This window comes from Ambystoma mexicanum, chromosome 5p (genome assembly GCF_040938575.1).
Source record: "Ambystoma mexicanum isolate Mex_15411 chromosome 5p, UKY_AmexF1_1, whole genome shotgun sequence".
Lineage (NCBI taxonomy): Eukaryota > Metazoa > Chordata > Amphibia > Caudata > Ambystomatidae > Ambystoma > Ambystoma mexicanum.
The window spans coordinates 751529992-751551425 of NC_090930.1; positions in this window are offsets into that span (position 1 = coordinate 751529992).

Genomic DNA, 21434 nt, shown 5'->3' on the forward strand with positions numbered 1-21434 from the left:
TGGCCGTGTGGGTCCTCCCAGGTGTTCTCTCTACAACCTCCACGGCCCCTGCAGGCAGCCCACACCACGGGGAACTACCCTGCACCCCTGCTCATGTCCCGCAGGCAGCCCATCCACCATGGAAATGCCCCCCAGCCAAGCCACATTTCACCTTGCACTACTGATCAACAATGCATGTCTCCCAGCACCCCCACCCCCCAGCAGTGCAGGGCACCCTCCACCAGGCTCCCACTCATGTCACCCTGTACTCCCACCCCCAGCACAGTGGGGCACCTGCCAGCAGGCCCCCACTTATGTCCAACTCATGTCCCCCAGCACCCCCACCCCCTAGCACTGTGGGGCACCTGCCAGCAGGCCCCCACTCATGTCTCCCAGCACCCCCACCCCCCAGCACTGTGGGGCACCCTCCACCAGGCCCCCACACCTGTCTCCCAGCACCCCCATCCCCCAGCAGTGCAGGGCACCCTCCACCAGCCCCCCACTCATGTCTCCCAGCACCCCCAACCCCCAGCACTGTGGGGCATCCTCCACCAGGCCCCCACTCCTGTCTCCCAGCACCCCCACCCCCCAGCAGTGCAGGGCACCCTCCACCAGGCCCCCACTCCTGTCTCCCAGCACCCCCACCCCCCAGCAGTCTGGGGCACCCTCCACCAGGCCCCCACTCATGTCTCCCAGCACCCCGACCCCCCAGCATCCAGGGGCACCCTCCACCAGGCCCCCACTCATGTCTCCCAGCACCCCCACCCCACAGCACTGTGGGGCACCCTCCACCAGGCCCCCACTCCTGTCTCCCAGCACCCCCACCCCCAGCAGTGCAGGGCAGTCTCCACCAGGCCCCCACTCATGTCTCCCAGCACCCCCACCCCCAGCACTGTGGGGCACACTCCACCAGGCCCCCACTCATGTCCCCCTGCACCTCCACCCCCCAGCATCCAGGGGCACCCTCCACCAGGCCCCCACTCCTGTCTCCCAGCACCCCCACCCCCCAGCATCCAGGGGCACCCTCCCCCAGGCCCCCACTCATGTCTCCCAGCACCCCCACCCCACAGCACTGTGGGGCACCCTCCACCAGGCCCCCATTCCTGTCTCCCAGCACCCCCACCCCCCAGCAGTGCAGGGCACTCTCCACCAGGCCCCCACTCATGTCTCCCAGCACCCCCACCCCCAGCACTGTGGGGCACACTCCACCAGGCCCCCACTCATGTCCCCCTGCACCCCCACCCCCCAGCATCCAGGGGCACCGTCCACCAGGCCCCCACTCATGTCTCCCAGCACCCCCACCCCCCAGCACTGTGGTACACCCTCCACCAGGCTCCCACTCATGTCCCCCTGCACCCCCACCCCCCAGCATCCAGGGGCACCCTCCACCAGGCCCCCACTCATGTCTCCCAGCACCTCCACCCCCCAGCACTGTGGGGCACCTGCCAGCAGGCCCCCACTCTTGTCCAACTCATGTCCCCCAGCACCTCCACCCCCCAGCACTGTGGGGTACCTGCCAGCAGGCCCCCACTCATGTCCAACTCAAGCCCCCCGGCACCCCCACCCCCCAGCACTGTGGGGCACCTGCCAGCAGGCCCCCACTCATGTCCAACTCATGTCCCCCAGCACCCCCACCCCCCAGCACTGTGGGGCACCTGCCAGCAGGCCCCCACTCATGTCCAACTCATGTCCCCCAGCACCCCCACCCCCCAGCACTGTGGGACACCTGCCAGCAGGCCCCCACTCATGTCCAACTCATGTCCCTCAGCACCCCCACCCCCCAGCACTGTGGGGCACCTGCCAGCAGGCCCCCACTAATGTCCAACTCATGTCCCCCAGCACCCCCACCCCAGAGCACTGTGGGGCACATGCCAGCAGGCCCCACTCATGTCCAACTCATTTCCTCCAGCACCCCCACCCCCCAGCACTGTGGGGCACCCTCCACCAGGCTCCCACTCATGTCTCCCAGCACCCCCAACCCCCAGCATCCAGGGGCACCCTCCACCAGGCCCCCACTCATGTACCCCTGCACCCCCACCCCCAAGCATCCAGGGGCACCCTCCACCAGGCCCCCACTCCTGTCTCCCAGCACCCCCAGCCCCCAGCAGTGCAGGGCACCCTCCACCAGGCCCCCAATCCTGTCTGCCAGAACCCCCACCCCCAGCGGTCAGGGGCACCCTCCACCAGGCCCCCACTCATGTCTCCCAGCACCTCCGCCACCCAGCACTGTGGTGCACCCGCCACCAGGCTCCCACTCATGTCCCCCTGCACCCGCACCCACCAGCATCCAGGTGCACCCTCCACCAGGCCCCCACTCATGTCTCTCAGCACCCCCACCCCCCAGCACTGTGGTGCACCCTCCACCAGGCTCCCACTCATGTCCTCCTGCACCCCCACCCCCCAGCATCCAGGGGCACCCTCCACCAAGCCCCCACTCATGTCTCCCAGCACCCCCACCCCCAGCACTGTGGTGCACCCTCCGCCAGGCTCCCACTCATGTCCCCCTGCACCCCCACCCCCCAGCATCCAGGGACACCCTCCACCAAGCCCCCACTCATGTCTCCCAGCACCTCCACCCCCCAGCAATGTGGGGCACCTGCCAGCAGGCCCCCACTCATGTCCAACACATGTCCCCCAGCACCCCCAGCCCCCAGCACTGTGGGGCACCTGCCAGCAGGCCCCCACTCATGTCCAACTCATGTCCCCCAGCACCCCCACCCCCCAGCACTGTGGGGCACCTGCCAGCAGGCCCCCACTCATGTCCAACTCATGTCCCCCAGCACCCCCACCCCCCAGCAGTGCAGGGCACCCTCCACCAGGCCCCCAATCCTGTCTCCCAGAACCCCCAATCCCCAGCAGTCAGGGGCACCCTCCACCAGGCCCCCACTCATGTCTCCCAGCACCTCCACCCCCCAGCACTGTGGTGCACCCTCCACCAGGCTCCCACTCATGTCCCCCTGCACCCCCACCCCCCAGCATCCAGGGGCACCCTCCACCAGGCCCCCACTCATGTCTCCCAGCACCCCCACCGCCCAGCACTGTGGTGCACCCTCCACCAGGCTCCCACTCATGCCCCCCTGTACCCCCACCCCCCAGCATCCAGGGGAACCCTCCACCAGGCCCCCACTCATGTCTCCCAGCACCCCCACCCCCCAGCACTGTGGTGCACCCTCCACCAGGCTCCCACTCATGTCCTCCTGCACCCCCACCCCCCAGCATCCAGGGGCACCCTCCACTAGGCCCCCACTCATGTCTCCCAGCACCTCCACCCCCCAGCACTGTGGGGCACCTGCCAGCATGCCCCCACTCATGTCCAACACATGTCCCCCAGCACCCCCACCCCCCAGCAGTGTGGGGCACCTGCCAGCAGGCCCCACTCATGTCCAACTCATGTCCCCCAGCACCCCCAACCCCCATCACTGTGGGGCACCTGCCAGCAGGCCCCCGACTCATGTCCAACTCATGTCCCCCAGCACCCCCACCCCCCAGCACTGTGGGGCACCTGCCAGGAGGCCCCCACTCATGTCCAACTCATGTCCCCCAGCACCCCCACCCCCCAGCACTGTGGGGCACCTGCCAGCAGGCCCCCACTCATGTTCAACTCATGTCCCCCAGCACCCCCACCCCCCAGCACTGTGGGGCACCTGCCAGCAGGCCCCCACTCATGTTCAACTCATGTCCCCCAGCACCCCCACCCCCCAGCACTGTGGGGCACCTGCCAGCAGGCCCCCACTCATGTCCAACTCATGTCCCCCAGCACCTCTACCCCCCAGCACTGTGGGGCACCCTCCACCAGGCTCCCACTCATGTCTCCCAGCACCCCCACCCCCCAGCATCCAGGGGCACCCTCCACCAGGCCCCCACTCATGTCCCCCTGCACCCCCACCCCCCAGCATCCAGGGGCACCCTCCACCAGGCTCCCACTCCTGTCTCCCAGCAGCCCCACCCCCCAGCACTGTGGGGCACCCTCCACCAGGCCCCCACTCCTGTCTCCCAGCACCCCCACCCCCCACCAGTGCAGGGCACCCTCCACCAGGCCCCCACTCCTGTCTCCCAGCGCCCCCACCCCCCAGCAGTCAGGGGCACCCTCCACCAGGCCCCCACTCATGTCTCCCAGCACCCACACCCCCCAGCACTGTGGTGCACCCTCCACCAGGCTCCCACTCATGTCTCCTAGCACCCCCACCCCCCAGCATCCAGGGGCACCCTCCACCAGGCCCCCACTCATGTCCCCCTGCACCCCCACCCCCCAGCATTCAGAGGCACCCTCCACCAGGCCCCCACTCATGTCTCCCAGCACCTCCACCCCCCATCACTGTGGGGCACCTGCCAGCAGGCCCCCACTCATGTCCCCCAGCCAACATGTCATCACAATCTGGATCCCTGGCCCTTATGGTTAGCCTCCAAATGCCAAACACCCACCCGAGTATTGCATCCACCCACTAAGAAATGGCAATAACATGATAGAACCCCAATTGCAAGTTTGGAAATGAACACATGTCCCTCACATACACCCAATGGGTGTCAGTGAATATCAAAACCCATATCATGATATGCATGAAACAATGAGATGATACTACACATTGAAGTTTGAAGAAAAAATATGTATTAAAAGCAACATAAATTGAATCAAAAATAAACAAACAAAAATGGGAATAAAAAAAAAAACTGCATGTCCGTGAAATAATGCAAAACCACAAATCATAATCCAAAGGAAAGGTGTCCAAAGTCACAGTCCACAAAAGTAAATCCAATGGAAAATTAAAATCGAAAACCATTGCTCCATGGGTAAATCATAAAAAAACAATTAACATCCAACAGTCAACTATATACAGATAAACAATCCAGGGTCCATGATCCCAACAGAAGAAATGAAACCTATCTAATAACACTACCTAATAAAAAAAAAACTATATACAAAAATGTGGCCCATTGTCCAAAAGGTCCAAAAAAAATGCAATACCAAAGGAAACCTAACACTAACTACAGAACTATTTTCAAGGGCAGCGGGCTAGTCCGACGGCTCACTTCGGGATGTTCCGGGCCAGGGCATCATAGAACTCCTGCTCAATGTCCCGGAGGCGGTCCTCCTCCATGGCCCCGAGGGTCCGCAGGGCCGTCGACATGTCCACCTCCAACTCCCTGCGGATTGCCTCGAGGCACTCGGCCCGCCTCAGGGCCCTCCGCATGGAGTTCTCCGCCCTGACCATCGTGAGCCGTGCCTCTTCTGCCAGCTGCCGCTCTGCATCTATGGCGTGGCCCAATCGCTGCCACACGGAAGACACTTCCCGTCCTGGGTCCTCCTGCCCTCCGGCCGATGCCTGTCCCTCCGATGTCGAAGGCCCCGAGCCATCATGGCTCCCACCATGTTGCTGCTGCTGCTGTGCCTCTGCCCGTGCACTGCCTCCTGCTGCCTGCACATCCTCCTCTGGCTGGGGTGCAGTCGTTGATGTGGCCACCCCTGCTGGACGTCCGACTCCCGATTGTGGCAGGGATGCCTCCTCCACCAGCCTGGCCGCACCGTCAGAGGCAGCTCCACAGGGCACCCAGGTGACTAATGGGTGGGAAGATGGCACGGAGGATGACTGGCGCATAGGGGGTTCAGTTGAGGAGGGGGTCTGAGCAAGCCCCATCAAAAGGAGGAATCCGGCCTGGGTGACCTGTCCCAGTAGTCCGACGCGGTCAACGAGCCATTCGAGATGACGTGCAGTCTCCTCATGAAAAGACTGCAGGTCACCTCGCATGGCCTGTTGACGCAACGCCACACCAGTCAGGACAGGCTCAATCGGGACCCGGATAGCCACGTCCGCAGGCAGAGGAAGGTCAGTTGTTGTGAGCTCATCCCCTGCCTGAAAACGGGTCTGGACGTAGGCATTCCTGCTGGTGCAAGATGATGCAGTGACAGGATCAGGGACAGGATTGCACACAGGCACCTCCGCGGCGGCCTGTGCTGCCTCCTGTCCCTGGTCCTGCACTGCACCACTAGCACCAGTGGAATCCCCACCTGCAGACCCCATCTCTGTTGCTTGCACGGCCTCCTCCTCAACCAAACCCCCCACCAACCTGGATGACTCCGTGCCATCTTCCCCCGTTCGGCCCTGTGGGGTCCCAGCTGCCCCTTCTGCTGCCAAGGAGTCCAACTCCAACCTCCGCCTCTTGGACCTCCCCCCGGCAGCTGCGGCCTGGGACACGGCACCGGGCTCCTCACTCCCCGACGAGATCACAACCTGGGAGGGGAGCCGGGCCTTGCGTCTCCGGCTGGCGGTGCGATCCCCGCCGCTGTGCTCCACAGCACCTTCTCCGCCCTCTTCATCAGTTGACGCTGCAGACAGGGAGAAATAAAACACAGGCATCAGGGCACTGTACAATGGACACATACACACATGACAGTTGTACATGAGTGGCATTGGCAAACCTCAGACATGGCATCACAATCGCCAACACACATGTCATTTCAACTTGCACACATGAGCCATACCACAGCCATATCGCAACTGCCAGCACCATCCATACACATACAACAGCATGAGCAGGCAAAGGTGAGCCAGACATCACATGCAACACAGGGAGTGCACTACACATGCACGCACACCACCACACTTGCATGCATGTGTACACCTCTGCCAACTGTCGCAGTGTTCAGATGGGCATCCATGTCACATCTGCCAATCAGGCTTCCACATCCCGCAGTCACATGCATCCATGTTGCATCACTGTTGCACCCTTGTCAAATACACACACATGGACATGTACACAGTGCTGATACATGCAGCTGAAAACAACATTTATGCGTGACATCACAAACATGCCTACTTACATACACATTCATCCAAACATGTGTGTCCACACAACTGCATTTGGCATGCAAGCCTACACACACAAGCACCATCCATGTCTCACACATGACAGCCCTCGCATGTGTTAGCCTCACGGCCCTGTACACCCCCACCCATACTCGGCCCCATACAAACAGACGTGCAACCTGCACACTACTGGCACATCACCACACGCACAGCTTACAATCATGATGCATGTACACTTACCGCTCGACTCCAGACGGGTCTGCCTCTCAAGGACCTGGACTTGGAACGCTGGGGATATGCGTTCCAGGACCCTCATCTGATCTTCCGACAAGTGGCCCCGGCGCCCCTTAGCATCCGCTGCCTTCAAGAGGCGCCGGGCCTTGTTCAGGGTCCTGGACCTGAAGTCCTCCCAGCGCTTCTTGACATGTTGGAAGTCGCGGACTGCCACCCCCTCCGCGTTGATGGCAGTCACGATGTCCGTCCAGATCCGAGTCCGTCCTTCCTTGTCGGCGCGGGAACTTCCGAAGAGGGCATCATACTGCCCCAGGACTTGCTCCACCAGGACAGCAACTTCGGTAGCAGTGAAGCTGGTGCCCCTCTGCCTCTCTGGCCGGGGGTTGTCAGTGGTGCCAGATGTTGCAGTGCCCGACATGACAACCCCAGAGGCAGGAGTGGGTGGGCAACTGGGTCCTGGGGCTGGGCTGAGGAGCGATGGAATCCCAGTCGGGAGTCTTTGGTTCCAGCAGGGGTGGTCACAGCAACAGCACCCCTGGCTGATGTGCAGGCAGCAAATGGCAGGGCACGTGGGCAGCAGGCAGTCAGGCAGCAGCAAATGGCAGGTGGGAGCGTGCTCGGGGCTCTGGGGGGCAGTAATTTGGCCTTCTGGGCAGGAGCGTGGTCTTCCATGTGCTTACGCGTAGCCAGCTTGATACGGAGTGATTTGGCACGTGAAAATTCTGCACGTCAGCATGTAATTCGAGGAAAGGCCCTTAGCGCGTAACTGACGTGACGCGTGCAGGTGTTTCCCTCAGCACGGGTTAAAGGTGAGCGGGGCCAGCAGTTCGCTGTACGTGCCTTTCGTGGAGACCGACGTGTGTTGCTGCTTCCTTTTGTTTCGCGCGCCATCACAACTTCACAGCTATCAAGGACATATCTCTTCTTTTGGCGGGGGTATTGGCTACGCGTGTTTTTCTGCATCGCGCTAGTCGGACGGTGAGTCGCACACGCTATTTTTCCCACTGCGGGTGCCCCTGTGTATAGCACCCATTTTCGATGTCATAGTAGCCTGCGTGTCCCACGCGTACGCGTTATTCGTGTTACTGGGTGCCACCGCGTACTGCGGGAGGTTGATTCCACGCACATAGGCGGCAGGGTTGCGTGCACAGTTTTACTGCAGTTTTGGGGTGCCTGAGCGTTGCGTGACCCGTCACTACATTACCGGGGTCACATACAGCCTTGCAGGTGCAGGGGGGCTGTTAACATCTTGCTTCCCACCCCCTTCACCCCAATTGCCCAGGTCAATTGTGGTGTACACCTCCCATTGGCACTACTCCATCTGTGCCGGCACTACTACATCTGTGCCATGGTTGGGAGGACACCAAAGGTGAGGGGCGCCTCAGCTGGGCGTACTCCTCGTGGCGGGCGTGGTCGGGGACGTGGCCGTGGTGACCAGGGAGTAGGGGGACTCCAGGGTGTCCAGGGCGGCCACAGAGGGGGAAGAGGCAGGGGTGCGCCACTTGAGCACAATGTTGTGCCATGTGTCGGTGCAGTCATGCCACCACCCCCTGTGGTTCCGGGGGATGCAGCTTCTGCATCTGGCACTGGCACCTGTGTGACCCGGCAGTCCGTTCCATCGACTGCCACGGGCCCAAGGGTAGTGGTAGCTGCAGGTGCAGCTGTGGACACCGCCACCCAGGCTCAGGGTCTGCCAACCCAGGCTGCGTTGGCACTTGAGGAGCCCTTGGTAGATTTCCAACAGGCCAGGAGGGAAACCATAGGGGCAGGCAGGGCTGCTCAGACCAAGACACGTGTCCCTGGGGCAGTTATGTCATCTGCTGCCCCGAACAGCCAGGTGTTGGCAAGTGCAGGGGCAGATGCACCCAACAACACCCCGGTTGTGAGTCTGCCAACCAGGACCGTTGCTGTCAATGACCCTGCCACAGATGATGTTGCTGCGCAGGGTCCATTAGAGGGCACCCAGATGCCACTGACACAAGTCAGGCCTTTGGTCGTCCCTCCACCTGCCACTCCCTTGGCTCAAATCACCGAACCCACTGGCCATATTGGTCAGGGCGCCATTAGCCAGCCAGGGTCTGCGCCACAGTCCAAGAGGAGGAAGGTTGCACCTGCAGCACAGGCTGGGACCCCACACACAGCCACGACCTCCTGCACGTCGAGGAAGAAGCCTTTCTGCAAGTAGGAACTGGACTATCTCGTGGGCTACGTGCGGGGCCACAGCCGTGACATGCTAGTGGGTGCCAATAGTCAGACTACGGCTGCCCAACGTGACACCCACTGGAAGCATGTTGCGGAACATGTCAGTTCATTCGGCCATGAGGTGCGCACGGCTCAAGAGTGCAAAAAGCATTGGAATGACATCAAACGCAGCACTAAGGCTAAGCGTGCCTCTAATTACAAATTGACTCTGGTGACTGGCGGTGGGCCTGCACCAGAGGAGGAAGAGCTCACTCCGCATGAGGCACTCGTTGCGGAGTTCATACCACCTGAATTGGTCGAAGGAGTGGGAGAGATGCTGGACTTTGATGCCCAGTCGAGTGAGTGTTGATGCGTGTTTGTTGAGGACATGTGTGTTTCACTTGTGGGATGTGTCCATGTGACGTGTACATGGTTCTGATGTGTAAGTAATGTAATGCTTCCGTGATGCATGTCTGCTCTGCTGGATGGTGGACATGTGGACCAGACGGGGACTGTCCGCATCACCACTATTGCACCCTACTGACATGCTGGTTACAAGTATGCCCCTCCGGTCCATGTTCCAGCTCACTGGCCCTTCTGCATGTGGCATGGGGTGACCTTCCTCTCAGCCCAGGCACAATGTCATTGCATGACTGACGTGCATGTCTCCTCTGCCTGCATGCAGGGACTCCATGTAGGCATGCTCCCTTGCCCCTCCTCCGCCACTCTGCACCCCAGTTCCACCTTTGCACTGGTCTGCTTCAATCTTGCCAATGTGTACTTTCCTGTTCATGCGTCCTGTGTAGATGCTAACTTCCAGCGTACAATCTGCCAGACATATGCCGTGTGGTACAGCCTTAGTACTTGATGCAGGGTATCTCACTTGTACTGTGCATAGGTCAGATGTCCAGCAGGGACATGAGTGCCCATTAATGCTCTATGTGCATTGCACGCATGCCCCTATGTGTCCTTGACTGGATGATCACTGTAATACAAGTCCTGGGTGACATACATTGCATGGCATCTCATCAGCTTTCCCATGTCAACTGTGGGTCAGTACTGCATTGCACACATGTTTAGGGTCTGACAATCTGTGTGGCTCACAGGCCTCAGCCTGTTCAATGGCCAATGACTCTGTCTAACTGTTGTTGTGTCTTCTTCACACGTGGGCGGCCTCCAGAGTTTTCATCATGTGTCCTGCTTACTGTCCCATCATCATTTGCAGTGTTGTCACTTGAATCACATTAAGCTGTTGATGCCAGTCAACACTGCCTGTCAATACACAGGTGTATGGCCAGCCTTTTGATACCATGCTAGGCATCCCTGCTTTTGTACTGGGGTGGAGGGGTGCTTGGCTTCTAGATATGGTACACATTGAATGCACAATGCACGTGATGCCTGAATTTGACCTTGCACTGCCTTCACATTTCCTGACACACACCATGGAGTCCTTGTACATGTAGGTAGTGAGTGGCGTACACATTTTCTGCACTGCATAGACCCACTTCCATGGAAACTGCCACCTTTCAACAGGTCTGATCACAGAAGCAATTCAAAGTTGACCCAGCATGCATGCCAGGTTATATGTCGTGTGTCACATGTCTGCCTGATGCGTTTGTTGTCGGTGTGTGTGTGTGTTGTGTGCTTCTGACATGTGTAGTGACCTTTTTTCTCTCTATTTTTCAGGTGATGACGCAATGGAGGCGGAGGATGGTGTTGTCATGCCAGACACAGGGTTGTTACCACTACATCAACCTGGCACAAGTGGGGGTCGTGGGGTGGTAGGCCACGAAAACCCACAAGTGCTACAGTCCATCTTGTCTCTGGCTGCCTATGAGTCCAGCCTTGATGACGACTCTGACGTCCATGTTGAGTTGGATGAGCATCAAGTCCATATGTCAGGGGTGAGTGATTCTGATGTGGACACTCCTCTGTCCACGACACCTGCACTGAGGGATCAGACAGTCTTGGTTCCTCCGCCCGTGGTGGATCGGGACGCAGGGTCACCCTCCACACCAGTCACTGATGTGCCAAGGACATCACGTCGACGGGGGCATGTAGTCGTGCAGCCGCGGGCGGTGCCAACACAGCAAGGACCCAGGTCCTTGGGTCCCGCAGGGGTCAAGTCCGGCAACGCGGTCGCCGCGCGCAACCGCAGTATACTGAGTGGGAGCAAGACATGACTGCCAATTCAGAACGGCAGGGGGCAGCAATGGAGAACATCGCTGAGAGCATGGAGCGTGTGGCCCGATCTGTGCTCCCCCCTGCTAGGCAGGTGCTTTTCCAGCAGCAGGCGGCACGGTCCACAGCCCGCTCGCTCAGGCTGGGCATGGCGGCCTCAGACAGGGCACGCCAGGCTGAAATGTCGTCTCTGCATCAAGCAATTGCTGCTCAAGCAGAGGCGCACATGGATGCCCTGAGGGAGGAGTATGCTTCCCTCAAATCCACTCTGGGTGTCCTTATGATGTCCCAGAGGCAGCGGGCAGAGGAGAGGTTTGCACAGCTTGAGCGTACCATCTCGGCTGAGCTACAGGCTTGCCGGGAGGTGCAGCGGTTGTCCAGCCAGGCCTTGCAGGAGGAACTCTGTGTTACACGTGCTACCTTGCAAGAGGAAGCACGTGTATCACGTGAGGTTCTGCATGCAGACCTACGTCACATCGCCACACAGAACCAGGCTCACCCGTCTGGCAGACTTGCTGCCGACGAGGGGCAAGCTGCGGCTAGGCATGGCCAGGCTACTATGCCACGTCCTCCTTTCCAGGATGAGCCAGACTCGGACGACCGTCTATCTCCCACATAGGTCGGGCTGTGCAGGCGTTGAGCCCATGGAGTTTTTTTTTTGGCTCAGCATCATCGCATGTGGGTGTTGAGCAGCACCCTGTACCTCCCCCCTCCTGGGTGCCTCCCCTCCCCCCCGGGTCGTATGTGGCCATTTTTTATTTTTCTTTTAGTTTAGTTAGTTAAGTTTCTGTTTGATAGTTAGTTTAATTAGGTAATGTAGGTTTTTCATAGTTAGTGTAATTAGTTACTATAGTTTAAATTGCTTGTCTATTGTGCTTTCATGGGACGGTGCGGTGCTGTAATGCTCACCTGGCTCCGACGGAGGCGCTGGTCTGGTCTGGGTTGCTGTGGCCTCTTCAAGCGTGATGCGCAGGATTCGGACCACCGATTGAACAGGACCCCCAAATCTTGCTTGTCTGGCCCGTAGGAATATCCTTCTGCAGATGAGAAAGGGGATTAACTGTCTGCTGAATAGTGTGCTTGCTCCCCCCTTTCCCCTTCATTCTTCTCTTACTTCCTCCAAAACCCCCGGTTTAAGCTCACCTTATGGTTTGGAAGGATGAACTCTCCATCCTGCTTCTGGTGCAGGGGCGCGCGTTCGTCCAGTTACTTCACTGGTTTTCAGAATGGCGCTGGCAAATCCACTTGACTTTTCTGAGCGATATGCCGTAAGTATGAAGATGCAAAAGTTCAAGTGTGAGCCTCCTTTTATGTTGTTTTTTCTGTCCTTTATTTCAGATGCAGAACAAAGGCGATGTGTTGAGGGGTTAAATTGCCGGTGGTAAAATCAGGTGAGTTAGTGATGAGAGCGACCCCTCTAAATGTCTTTATAATTCCCCAGTAATGTCTTTTGTCCTTTCCCCATAGGGGCCGGGGTGCGGTACCTGCCAAAGATGCGGCGCCGACCCGAGATGTAGAATGGTTCACCAAGAAAAGCCGGTAAGTAATATGGCTGAAAATTCGGCTTTCCTCTTGTGTTCCCTTGCTCACCTTTTGTCTCTTCTTCTCTCCCCTAGGTGCAGAGATGTGGCGACGGTGCTGAGAGCCGCGATGGAGCCGGGCGGCGTCTCGGGAACAGGTGAGTGAAGCGCGGCGCTGCAGCGAGCAACGCGGTGCTTTTAAATGGAAGTCTCCCTTCAGGAATGCTGGCGTGAAGATTCCGGATGCAGGTAAGAAGGTTGAATAAGTTCTTGGTTTTCACCTTTCTCTTCTCTTATTCCCTTACAGGTGTTCCAGGTTTGAGGCGGGCGTGGCTGGAGTCCAGGTGCAGGAGCTGACACGGTGAGCGTTCAGCTGCTGGGATGCAGGACAACGCGAAGCATGTGTGGCTGTCCGGGCGTGGCTTAAATAGCCTTGGAAGAAGTTCCAGGTGAGTATTCTTCCACAGCCCCACCCAAGTAACAAAATAGTTCCTTCAGAAAAATAGTCCCTCCTAAGGCTCATTTGGCTTGGTTCTTCATGCAGCATGGTCTGCATCAGGTGAGTGCAGCATGGTTTGCTTCAGGTAAGTGCACCAAACACTTCCCCTTATGAGCCTGGCGCCTATGCCGCCAGGACTGATGTCCAACATGAGCCTGGCACCAACGGCGCCAGGACAGAGTCCAAAGAGCCCCTACAAAGGGCCGCTGGGCTTTTACCCGGGGGCGTGATGCCTGCTCCCGGGGGTGCTGGGCCTGGCCTGGTGCTCCGGGGGTAGGCATCATGACAGCACTCCCCCCCAAGGCCCCTCCCAAGGTCATTTCCCTAGGAGGTTTTGGTTTGTTCGGGAAATTCCGATGGAACCTTTTTACTAGCCGAGGTGCATGTACGTGGTCGCTGGGTTCCCAAGATCTTTCCTGAGGCCCGTACCCCTTCCAATCAATTAGATAGAAAAGTTTTGATTTTGAGATCTTAGAGTCCAAAATGTTCTTCACCTCGAATTCAGGCTCCACATCTATCTGGATTGGTTCTGGTGGCTTTATTAATCTGGTTCCTGGTTGCACTGGTTTCAAAAGCGACACATGAAAAACGGGGTGAATCCGCATGTTAGCTGGTAGATCTAGCTTGACTGCCACTGGGTTAATTATAGCTTTGATCGAGTAAGGGCCTAAATACCTTGGATTAAAAGTCCGAGGTCCCTTGAGCGATAAGTGTTTGGTAGCCAACCATACTTGATCCCCTATTTGGTATGGAGGCGCCTCCTTTCGATGCAGATCCGCATTCTTTTTGTATTTCCCTTTCGCATGTTGTAAGTGTGCAGTAGCATCCTTGAAGGCTTGAGTAATCGTAGAATGCAAATGGTCCACTGCGGGCATTTCGAGGCTCAAAGGTGAGTCCAAGTCTGAAGTACGAGGGTGATGTCCATATAGGGTATAAAAGGGGCTCTGACCAGTTCCAGAGTGTATCGAGTTATTGTATGCATATTCAGCCACCCATAAAATATCCTTCCAAATACCCTCCGATTGGTGCAACATACATCGTAGATATTGTTCAAGGGTCTGGTTCGTTCTCTCCGTCTGACCATCGGTCTGTGGGTGGTGGCTGGTTGAGAGTCTTACGTCGATTTGTGCCAGTTGACAACACTTTTTCCAAAAATGAGAAATAAACTGGCTTCCCCGATCGGAGATTAGTATGGACGGGAATCCATGCAGACGGATGATATTTTCGAGGAATTCCTTGGCAAGAACAAAAGCTGAAGGTAATCCTTTCAACGGAATAAAATGGGCCATCTTGGAAAATAAATCCACCACAACCAGAATAGTATTGTATCCATTGCAAGAGGGCAGGTCCGTGATAAAATCTAGTGACAAGGTGTGCCAAGGTGCTGGTGGAATGTCTAAGGGTTGAAGAAGACCGGCGGGTTTTGTTTTTTGACCTTTGTTTTGGGCACAAACTCCACAGGACATCACGAAAGATTTAATATCCTTTCGCCAGGACGGCCACCAGAATTGTCGTTTAATGTTTTCCTCTGTTTTGGCAATGCCAGGATGTCCTTCCATCAGAGTATCGTGATGACGGGAAATAACCAGTTCTTGCAATTCCTTTTCTGGCAAAAATAAACGTCCTTGGAAGCAAGGTAAGCCATCGTTGATTGAAAAGGCAGACCCCCTTTTGATCCAATGCTGCAAGGCTGAAGAGTCCAGGAATAGTTTTACCCGTGCTTGAATGTCTTCAAGGGTTTGCAAAGTGGTTATCCCCAAGATTCTTTGTTCGGGAATTATCGGCACAGGTTCTGAGTTTGTGTCCATTTCTCCCATTCCAATTCGAGATAGCGCGTCCGCTTTGCCATTCTTACAGCCGGGACGGTAGGTGATTACAAAATCGAACTCAGCAAAGAATAAAGCCCATCGGAGCTGTCGTGAAGACTGAGCCTTGGCAGTTTTTAAATATTGTAAATTTCGGTGATCAGTGATCACGGTGATGGTATGCCTGGCGCCAAGAAGATAATGCCGCCAAGCCTTAAAGGCAGACTTAATGGCTAATAATTCCTTGTCAGTGATTGCATAATTTATCTCCGGCGGCGAGAACTTTCTGGACCAAAATGCTACGGGGTGCAGTTGGTTGGTTTCGGGGTCTCTCTGAGACAGGACAGCTCTCATGGCTAAGCTGGATGCGTCGGTTTCGACTATATATGGGAGATCAGGACGCGGGTGTTTCAAAATAGGTGCGGACGTAAATTTAGCTTTTAATTCCTGAAAGGCCTGTTCAGCTTCCTCGGTCCATTCAAAACGTTTATTCTTCCGCAAGAGTGCAGTGATGGGTCGCACCACCCGTGAAAATTCTGGGATAAACCTGCGATAAAAATTGGCAAAACCAAGCATGCTTTGGACACCTTTCACCGAACTAGGTGATGGCCATTTGAGGATGGCATCCACTTTCTGTGAGTCCATTCGGACCCCTTTAGGTGTCAGGATAAATCCTAGAAACTCAACCTCGGTGGTATGGAAAACGCATTTTTCCAGCTTTGCAAACAGTTTGTGCTGGCGCAATTTCTAAAGGACGGCCCTGACATGTTTTCTGTGATCAGATTCCGAAGAGGAGTACACCAGAATGTCATCGATATACACGACAACACAGACATCGATGAGTTCCCGAAAGGACATCGTTCATGAAGAATTGGAAGGCAGCAGGCGCATTGCACAACCCGAAAGGCATCACCTGGTATTCGAATAGTCCATATTTTGTACAGAAGGCCGTTTTCCATTTGTCGCCTTCTTTTACTTGTACCAGATGATAAGCCCCCCGGAGATCTAACTTGGTGTGTATGCAAGCGTCCTTCACCTGGTCAAGGAGTTCAGGGATCAAAGGCAGAGGGTAACGATTTTTAACAGTTATCTGGTTCAATGCGCGGTAATCGATACAAGTTCTAAGGTCGCCTTCTTTTTTTGGCACGAAGAACAAAGCCGAGGATGCTGGAGACTTTGATGGGCGAATGAAACCATTGGCTAGGTATTGATCTAAATATTGTCTCAAATGCAGATTCTCTGGCTCAGTAAGGGCATAAATCCTGCTACAAGGGGGTTGTGCACCGTGCAGCAGATCGATTTGGCAATCGTACGATCTTTGAGGAGGTAACGTGTTGGCCTGTTCCTTTTGGAAGACGTCCTGAAAGTCTTGGTATTCCGGAGGTAGTTGCATGGAGACAGAGGTTACTGATGCTAGACTGATCTTCAGATTTTCTGGGCAGCAGGTTTGGGCACACTCCGGAAAGGTTATTCTCTTCGCTCGCCAATCAATTCGAGGATTATGTGTCTCTAACAAAGGGATTCCGAGAATAACCTGAAACTGTGGAGCCTTGATTACATCAAACACAACTGCCTCCCGATGGCCGTCCGGACCTACAAGTGTCACCTCAGCTGTGGAATGTGTTACCGGTCCCGAGGCAATTTCGGTTCCATCAACTGTGGTGATGACATCTTTGCTGGTTTTAGGACGCAGGGGAAGGTTAATCCTGGAGACCAATTCACGATCCACGTAGTTTCCTATAGCCCCACTATCGATGTATGCCTTTATTGCATGCAACCGCTTAGGCTGTTCCGGATCTATGAGGACCATTGGCACAGTGAAATGCGAGGTCTGAGAGTTTGTTTTCAAGCTCGGCAAGCGGACCCCTACGCTTGTCGGGCAGGGTCGTTTCCCGATACAGAGGTTTCATGGATTTTATCAGCGGCTCCTACCACCTTCCTGGATGGCCTTGCCAGGCAATCTCGTAGAAAGTGTCCAGAGGATCCACAATAAAGACATAAGTGAATCTGCCGTCTTCTTTCACGTTCCTTTTGCGTTAAAGGTCCTTTAACTCCTCCGATTTGCATTGGCTCAGAGGCTTCAGCCCCCTTGAGGTTAGCGTGGGTCTTGACTAACACCCGGGTCTCAAACTTGAACCGATCTGCTTTTCTGTTTTGCAGTTTGTGATCCAATTGGACCACTAAGTCTATATATTCTGAACATTCTTGGGGCGGATTTACAACTTGGGCCAGGACATCTATAAATTCTCTGCGTAGACCTCGATAAAATAACGTGATTCTTTTATCCTCTGGCCACCCAGTTTCTACAATTAGTCTATTAAAGGTTGCAATGTAGGAAAGGAGGTCTTGATTGCCCTGTCGCAGAGATAGAAGTTCGTCATCTAGAGCCTGCCCCTGGGAGTGACGAGCAAATAACCTTTCCATGCTTGCTTGAAATCCGATTCTTCGTGATTTTCAAGGGTCATCTTGAGTTACCAGTGGAACTGACCAATCGGCAGCACTGCCGCTGAGATATGACAATACAAAGGCTACCTTGGTCTGGTCATTAGGGAAGGCCCCAGGTCTGCACAGGAAATGCAAACAACACTGATTCATGAATACGGCGAATCGTTTGGGGTCCCCAGCAAAGCGTTCGGGTGGGGCCAGCGGCATGTTTCCAGGTAGATTAATCTGCACCGGGTTACTGGAAAGCACAGGAGAGGGGTTCCCTCTGGAACCGGGTAAAGGAGTTTGTCCAGCTTGACCTTGCAAAAGCTGTCTAGCCAGGTCATCAGCTCTTTCCTTTGTTACAATCACTTCCCTCCTGAGAGCATTAGTCTCTTGACGAGCGGCGTGTACTTCGGCCCGTAATTCCCCCAGTAGTTGGGCCAGCTGGTCAGTCTCGGAAGTTTCCATAGCGCCTGGGTGGGAATTTGTAGGAAGGCTTTGCGTTCTGTAACGCTCACCTGGCTCCATCGGAGGCACTGTTCTGGTCTGGGTTGCTGTGGCCTCTTCAAGCGTGATGCGCAGAATTCGGACCACCGATTGAACAGGACCCCCAAATCTTGCTTGTCTAGCCCGTAGGAATATCCTTCTGCAGATGAGAAAGGGGATTAACTGTCTGCTGAATAGTGTGCTTGCTCCCCCCTTTCCCCTTCGTTCTTCTCTGACTTCCTCCAAAACCCCCGGTTTAAGCTCACCTTATGGTTTGGAAGGATGAACTCTCCATCCTGCTTCTAGTGCAGGGGCGCGCGTTCGTCCAGTTACTTCACTGGTTTTCAGAATGGCGCTGGCAAATCCACTTGACTTTTCTGAGCGATACGCCTTAAGTATGAAGATGCAAAAGTTCAAGTGTGAGCCTCCTTTTATGTTGTTTTTTCTGTCCTTTATTTCAGATGCAGAACAAAGGCGATGCGTTGAGGGGTTAAATTGCCGGTGGTAAAATTTGGTGAGTTAGTGATGAGGGCGACCCCTCTAAATGTCTTTATAATTCCCCAGTCATTTTTTTTGTACTTTCCCCATAGGGGCCGGGGTGCGGTACCTGCCATAGATGCGGCGCCGTCCCGAGATGTAGAATGGTTCACCAAGAAAAGCCGGTAAGTATAATGGCTGAAAATTCGGCTTTCCTCTTGTGTTCCCTTGCTCACCTTTTGTCTCTTCTTCTCTCCCCTAGGTGCAGAGATGTGGCGACCGGTGCTGAGAGCCGCGATGGAGCCGGGCGGCGTCTCGGGAACAGGTGAGTGAAGCGCGGCGCTGCAGCGAGCAACGCAGTGCTTTTAAATGGAAGTCTCCCTTCAGGAATGCTGGCATGAAGATTCCGGATGCAGGTAAGAAGGTTGAATAAGTTCTTCGTTTTCACCTTTCTCTTCTCTTATTCCCTTACAGGTGTTCCAGGTTCGAGGCGGGCGTGGCTGGAGTCCAGGTGCAGGAGCTGACACGGTGAGCGTTCAGCTGCTGGGATGCAGAACAACGCGAAGCACGTGTGGCTGTCCGGGCGTGGCTTAAATAGCCTTGGAAGAAGTTCCAGGTGAGTATTCTTCCACAGCCCCACCCAAGTAACAAAATAGCTCCTTCAAAAAAATAGTCCCTCCTAAACCTCATTTGTCTTGGTTCTTCATGCCGCATGGTCTGCATCAGGTGAGTGCAGCATGGTCTGCTTCAGGTAAGTGCACCAAACACTTCCCCTAATGAGCCTGGCGCCTATGGCGCCAGGACTGATGTCCAACATGAGCCTGGCGCCAACGGCGCCAGGCAGAGTCCAAAGAGCCCCTACAAAGGGCCACTGGGCTTTTACCCGGGGGCGTGATGCCTGCTCCCGGGGGTGCTGGGCCTGACCTGGTGCTCCGGGGGTAGGCATCATGACAGGTGCTTTGTGGCTTTTGAAGGCATCCACTGTCTGTTCCAGCTGGGCCCTTCAGGCTTGTCTTGTGTATGTGTTTGCTGCTTGGGGTCCTTGACTCACATATGCCACTCCTGCCTCCCTTATCCATGGGCTTGCAAGGATGGTTCGGTGTGACAACCTATTACACAAGGGCTTTGGACTGTCATATCTGTGGCATGTCTGGTGCTGTGTGACTTGTGTTGACACCCCTAGTGGGGATGATTGCAGTGTTATTGACCACTGTTCAGCTTTTGCTAAATGGGGTGTTTCATGATTAATGTGTACATTCATTGCTATGCATTGTGTAGTATGTTTCTTATCTTTACTGTACACGTGCTTGTTGCAATTCATGCCGTAGATAGTGTGTTCCACACTTTGGATGTGAAAGACGGACTGATGGTGTGATTTCTGATGTAAGTCTCTGACATGGTCCAGTAATGAGATGCCTGAAGAGACACACACAGATGACTTTAAAGCATTAATCATGTGTTTCATGCCCTTTCTGCAGGGGGATGAGCCTCCAGAGCACCTTTGCCAGCAGACATGGCCCATTGGACATCTGAATTCTGGACACGTTTGTTGGTGCCCACATGCACATGTGTGCACAAGCAGAGGCACAGGGATTGCAGAACTACATCCTAGAACTGCTGACGTGTTCCAAGGAACTCCAGGCAAGGTGAGCAGCACAGGGGGGCCACAACACAGCAAAGCTTGCACCAGGCGAGTTGCACATGCAGGCTTAGTTACAGCACTGAGGGTGAGCTTGGACGAATATTGGTGTTGAAGCACACAATGAAGCTCAGATGTGTTGGTGGACTGATGGCTTGTAAGGTTGTCTGGGACACCTGCAGGGGCAGTGGCACATACCCTCCGGTACACCAAGGTCCATTGAGGCACTTGTATCAACCATGTAGCCTTCCGAGACATGGAAAGGGGCAGCTCACAGGGACATACAGCAAGGGACATACTCGGGTGCAGTGCATTTCATTTCCATGTACATTTTGATACATGCACTGCCTACTTTGTTTCGGTCATGGTGGAACACGACTTGTTCTGAAGTCATGCCTTGCTATATGGGTCTGTCTGCTTACCCGGGGAACATTGCATGTTGTGTGAATTGTGACACATTGGTGTTCCATTTGCCACGCACCCACCGGCGGCTGACTTACTGCATTGACTGTGTATGACCCATCACAGGGGTAATGTTATATATGGGTACGATGCATCTACACCAGATTGTCTGTTTGTAGAGTAGTTTGTTGCTATGGGGCATGTTTGGTGGTGTGTTTTTGTGTTCTGGGCACGGACAGATTATTAAATGTGGCTCTCTTTGCAGCATTGCAGTGCTCCTGTAACCGGACCTGAGAGTGCGCAGGCAGGAGGCCAGCACTCAAAACCAGAGCTAAGTGTCTTGTTGTTTTTCTTTCAAACTGCTCTGCATAGGCTTGCTGGGGGGTGCACTAATGCATGGATGAATGTGTAATTCAATTTGGTATGTTTGTTTTCCCCTAATCACCCGGAGTCCTATCCAATTTTAAAACCTGTACCCTCTACCCGGTGTTCCTGCTTCCCGTACCTATCCAAGCAACGTTCCCTAACCCTCTTTCCCCGCTGGGGTTGCGGATGCCTGTGTAAGCCCCAAACTTGCAGGCGCCAAAATCCTAGAGGGGGTGGTTGGTTCGTGCCACTCTTAAGCCTGGACTACAGAAGGCCATGACAATGATGTCCAAGTTTGTTCGGATTGTGTAGGTGTTCATGCAGGTAGTACATTATCGTGCATTCCCTACTTTCATGTGTCATTCCTCCTCCCCTCTCCTGCCACTCATTCTAGTTATCCAGTGTGCCAACACCTGTCCCGACTGCATATCCCTG